Genomic DNA, 6,273 nt, shown 5'->3' on the forward strand with positions numbered 1-6,273 from the left:
AGCACCTGACATTGAATAAAAATCATAATGCACAAGCATAATCCTGGTTTTTAATTTGATTTATGTGGAAGGTTTTTTGGGGATGCTTGTACCAGACATGGGGGACTCGAGTCACATGACTTGACTCGAGTCAGACTCGAGTCGCAAATTTGAGGACTTGAGACTTGCTTGACTAACACTGATAAAAGACTCGACTTGACTTAGACTTGGTCTTCATGACTTGAGACTTGACTTAGACTTGAGACGGATGACTCGAAATGACTTGAATTTTTAAAAGTTAGATTACGTTAGAAATTATGTTTTATTTTGAAACATGATCGGGTCATTTTACAGTGCAATGCATGCAGCGCGCTGCACGGACAAACAGCGTCAGCAGGTCAACACAGGAGCAGCAGTCATGGAGGCGGCTAGACCTTTCTTTATATGTCCATGGGCTAGACCAAGAGTAATTCACGTGAGCCTCCCACACGCTTATCACAGTAAATATGTAGCGCCTTCTTCCCTTCCCTTTTCACGTTGTAACGGCCCCGGGAAGTCTTGTAAAAGAAAACGAAAATAACGAGCGTTTCCTGCAGCGCTGCTGCCTTGATAACGCACGCTTCCTTATCGAGCGCCCTACCTCCACGGACTGTAGGCTTTATATAAGCATCTCTGTGAGACAAAACAGCGGTTATTAATATGATGCAGTTCAACCTTCCACGTTCACCGGCTCCTTCCGACAGCTCACAGCCGCCGCACCCGCACCGACAGCACAGCAAACTGCCCGTTATGACAGTTCGCCCCCCAGTATGAAAAATTAATTAATCGGGATAAATCAAAATGTGATCCTGCCATAAAATAAAAGGTGATATGATATTTTTGCCATGGCGCAGATCCTTGCCCTGTTTTATTCTAAATGCATTATGGGGATTAAAGGTGCAGTGTGTAATATGACATCATCAAGAAAGTTCTAGAAAGTTCTAGAATGCAACGCTCCCTGGGTAACCCCAACCCTTTCGAATAATAACAGAAGCTACAGTGGCCTTCAAGGACAAGAACAATTCTAAATTTTAAACAATGCACCTGATGACATTCCAACTATGACACTTTCAAGATGGCGGCACTAGGCCTTGGTCCAAAATATGCAGAAATATGGACATATATGAGACCCTTTCTAAGAGAAAAATAAATAATTCAAAACATTTTTTTCAGCTATTATGCACTAAATTAAATGTACTTATGGATATTATAATTACTTTCTACAAAATCTGCTAGGAAATAAAACCCAAAATTCTACACACTGCAGGTTTAAGTGTCTGTTTTGTGTAGCCTAAGTAGTAGGCTATCTGTTACTATTTGCCTTTCTTGTTTTCCATGTTAAAAGTAAGCTACTTGAAAATTGAAAGTAGCCTAAATGTGGTTGAAAGAAAAGGAAATGTGCGGTGTTGATCATATGTGATAGATAAGGGGTCGCTATTGGATGCAGACATTATGAGATTCGGACCTTTGCTGTAAGAAAATGTTGTCAACTGGACCCATTTCAATTTTAGTTGAAGACCCCTCGGTCAGACCAAGAATAATTCAATTGTAGTTCAAGGATGATGTTGTCGATGACGGTATGAAGAAGAGAACTGTGAAATGCAGGTCTTTTAAATGTAGAAACTGGGTTAGATAATATGATTTTTGTATGACTTGACTTGTGACTTGCTTGACCTGAGCAATGACTTGACTTGTGACTTGCTTGATTCTCACCACAGTGACTTGGACTTGCTTGAGACTTGAAGGTTATGACTTGAGACTTGCTTGTGACTTGCACATTAGTGACTTACCCCCATCTCTGGCTTGTACTTTGGAAGCTGAAATAATGTAACCCCCTCTATGATGCATTAAGTGATTGCATTTAAATCAGCCTGTTACAATGTAAGCCAAACTATGAGCTAAAGTAACCATTTAAACTAAGCCCATAATTGTTTCTAAATATTAAAATTAATTGACAATATTTCTATTAAACTTGAGCCTTGGACCTAAATGCAGGAAGCTGTCTTGCTATATTGACAGTGAACTCAAATTTTATGTTATCTTATCACAAAATACTTTAGATTCAAATAAAATGATTTAGCAGCATTGTGACTTTTCTTGGCAGGAGATGCACTAAATAACTTAGTTAATAGAGACATTTTTTATTTTATTTTATTAATTATATTTGAATCGGTTGTGCTGTGTCATTAACTGACGCTTTTAAATCGCTTCAATATTTTGCTATTGTTATGAAACACGTTCCAGTCCAAATCTGATCAACATGACACAACTCTCGCTTGTTTGAAATCTTTTGAAATGCATTCTGGGATTCGTATTTTAATCAATATGTCACCGCATCGAATACAAATAAAATCACAAGAAAAAATCAATACGAAATATCAACAACCAAAAATCGTTCACTAAATGACTAGATTAAAATAAAATGATTTCGCAGCATGGAGACTTTTCTTGGCAGGAGATGAACTTAATAACTGTAATGATGGCTCCTCCTCCAGCGGACCTGTTATGCAACGCAGCAATTAGGGTAATGACTGAGTTTGTGTGACACGTCAAAGTGTCTACTGTTTAAAAAAGGGGGGGGGGGGGGGGGGTTATAATTCCATCTTTATTTCCTCATCATTTTCGATTCAAACTAATCAGCAAAAAGATGATTTTAAAAATCAATGTTGCAAATGATTTGATGCATTTGGTCATCAGATAGTAGTCTAGTTGACAGAAGCAACTCTTCTTATTTTCATACACTTACTAGTGGAGGTCAGAAAATATATTGGATTGAATTTCTTAAAAACAAGGTGGAAAATATCTTTAAACCAACAATACATACATTTTTTTTTTCAATTTATTTCAGACATATCAAACATACAAAACAAAATGAAAAGCATGGAAATACAATAAACAAAAATTATGTTTTCACAAAAAAATAAAAAAGAAAAGAAAACAAATTATCTGTATTGCTGAGATATGCCTGAAAAGGAGCAGGAAGAAGTATACACTTATTTAATCCTACCCCTTTTCCATATTAATATGTATAACAAGATACATAGAAAAAAAACACAAGTTCTCTTTGGCTTTAAATAATAAAAGCACTGCAGTATAGCCAGAACAAGTCACTTTATTTATCGACCCTAGTTTCATGGAAATGTCGCCCTCTTGTGGATGTGATGATATGACGGTTGCTAGAAAATATTCAGATGTTGAGACCGTTTTTTTACTCATGAATGAAGTAACAATTCAACCAATATCCTAATCATACCCTGGCATTACATTAATTTGGCCAGCTGTTGGTTTGATACTATTTCAGTCCTATTAAAAATCTTAAAATATGTTGGTAAGGCGTCCCCCTCCCGGGCCGGGCCCAGCAGCAGACCCGGGTTCGATTCCCACCCGCGGTTGTACTCTGCATGTCACTCCCCTCTCTGCCCCATTTCACCTCTGTCTCTCTGCACTGTCAATAAAGCATAAAAATGCCAAAAAAAAATCTTAAAAAAAAAAAAAAAATCTTAAAATATAGATTAATGGTTATTTCCCTTATCTTAAAGTGCCCTTAACATCTTCACTTGGTATAGAACAGTCAGGTGAAATTCTAAACTCAGTCTTTGCACTTTTTCCTACAGTCAAGTCAAGTCAAGTCAGGTCAAACTTTATTGCAAATTCTTAAAATATGCAAGACATACTGTATATAAGGATCAAAATGGCGTTTGTCTCTGACCTACAATGCAATAGGAACAATAATAATAATAATAAAATGAAGGAGAATAAGATAAAGACAAACAATTTTTCCATTAAATACATTTTAAATACTACATAGTGCAAAAACGCTACAACATAAAAATGATATATATAATTAGAATAGAAAGTAAAAAGTAGATAAATTAAATTGAAATGTGCAATGTAATCAACGACTGAGCAATATGCAATTAAAAAAAACTGAAAAAAACAATTTAGATTATGTCATTGGATATATGAAAATAATTGCTCCCCCTGTGTCCTGGCTGCTTCATGCCTAGAACATGCACTGGGAGATATTTATAGACTCCCGTTCATGATTCAACACACAACATTGTTCTCTCTGCTTGACAGCTCATCTCGTTATAATCAGTGTGTGTGTGTGTGTGTGTGTGTGTGTGTGTGTGTGTGTGTGTGTGTGTGTGTGTGTGTGTGCGTGTGTGGGTCTGTGAGAGAGAGTATGTGTATGCGTGCGTGTGTGGGTGTGTGTGTGTGTGTCTGTGAGAGAGAGTATGTGCATGAGTATGTGTATGTGTATGTGTGTGTATGTGTGTGTGTGTGTGTGTGTGTGTGTGTGTATCTGTATTCGTATGTGTATGATTTGTATGTGTATGTGCATGTGTATGTGTATGTCCGTGTGTGAGTGTATGTCTGTGTGTATGTCCGTGTGTATATGTGTATGTGTGTGTGTGTGTGTGTGTGTGTGTGTGTGTGTGTGTGTGTGTGTGTGTGTGTGTGTGTGTGTGTGTGTGTGTGTGTGTGTGTTCTGGGAAAGCCCACGGGAAAGTTAGGAGCTTAGCCTTATAGGAGGAGAAGAATTAGTATGGTAGGGATTATTCTAGAGGGATTCATTCAATTCATTCAACGAGCTATGGAGGAATGCATAGTGAATACAGCTCTGGAAAAAAAAATTAAGAGACCAGTCTGGATTTTTCTTAAATCTTCATCTCTACATAACTTATTGAAAATGCTCTTAATTACAGTAAATGTTTTGGAATTTGGTAGAAATGTTGTCAGTAGTTTATATTGTAGAACCAAAATGTTCATTCTACTCAAACATATGCCTATACATAGTCAAACGAGAGACACTGAACATTTGGAGTGGTCTCTTCATTTTTTTTCCAGAGCTGTACATATGCAGAGAAAATGTGACAGAATGTACAGTATATCTGGTAGTTTGCATTTCTTATTCAGTAAAAATAAGACTGTTGTGATGTTGCTGTGTCTGGATACTCCATCTTAAATTTGCTACATGTCCTTTCTGTGTGTGCGCTGAAAAAAATTCTGGTGGTGTAAATACAAAGCCCAGGCATGTTGTTAGCTACTTTGGGCCCCCTCTGGTTTACATACCATTTGTTTACATACAAGTTTACAGAGCCTAGGCTGTGTATTAACACCAGAGCGCACACACAGTATGGACAGGTAGTGGATCGTAGGGAGATATTCAATGATTTGTCAAAGAGCATACTCAAGAATCGCTGACTCAACCCTACATTTCTCTTTCTGTGACATCACAGAAAGAGAAATGTAGGATCATCCTAGCCTTTTCTCAGGCTAGGATGATCCGATTTCATTTTTTTTTGCATATTTATACTTCATAGGATCTCCGAGTTCAATACACCTTCATATTCAAACCGGTGAAGTAGGCCTTTAATTGCAAAGATGACACATTTCACAATTAAACTAAATCTACATATAATAATTTATTTATTATGTGTCTTATTTATGATTTATTATCTATTGTCAGGAGAGGTTTTTGATCCAGTAAAATCTGCATGGGAACTTTAGCCAGCTGCTTATGAATATACTATCCTGTTTGTCCTTGCATTGCATTCTCCTCTTGGACAGCTAACTGCATTTTTGATAGAAGATTTGCTTAAAAATAAAGCCCAAATAACATATACATTTGTTTTGGTTGTTGTCAGAAAATAACCAAATATTGACACTTCCTTGACTGTGATTTTAAGTGAGTAGTGCTGTCGGGCATTTGGATTTCCAACAGGAACATCTTGCACCGGTTGCTTCACATTTTCAAAAGCCTTTTCAGACGTTTGCATTATCCTGTCAGAGTGCCAACAAATACCAATATACAACTTGAGGATTTTTCAGCCTGTGCCTTTTACATTTTCATGAGTACATCTCATCAAAAATGAATGAATGAAACATGAGTAAACCTAAAAAATAGACAGCCTTAGATTGTGGGTATATGGGGTTAGGGAGTCAGGGTAAGGCAATGGACGTAATTACAGGAAATCAGTGTATACGTTTGCATGTTTGTGATCATACTGTATGTGTAAAGTGGATGTTAAAGCTATAGTGCCTAACTTCTGGCATCCCCATGAGGAATTTCTGAGTAATTATAACAACACTGTCGGCGCATCTACATGACCTAAGCCTTCGTTGATTGTGCATGGATGTTCTATACCTTCTGGTTTTTGCTTAGCAGTAGAATCAACAACTGAAATATTTCTTGGGCTATTTTTCTGAGCTTCTTTGCCAGTGTTTTGGGGTGACACCAGTTTGTAAACA

Source organism: Ammodytes marinus (genome assembly GCF_949987685.1).
Source record: "Ammodytes marinus genome assembly, chromosome: 19".
NCBI lineage: Eukaryota > Metazoa > Chordata > Actinopteri > Uranoscopiformes > Ammodytidae > Ammodytes > Ammodytes marinus.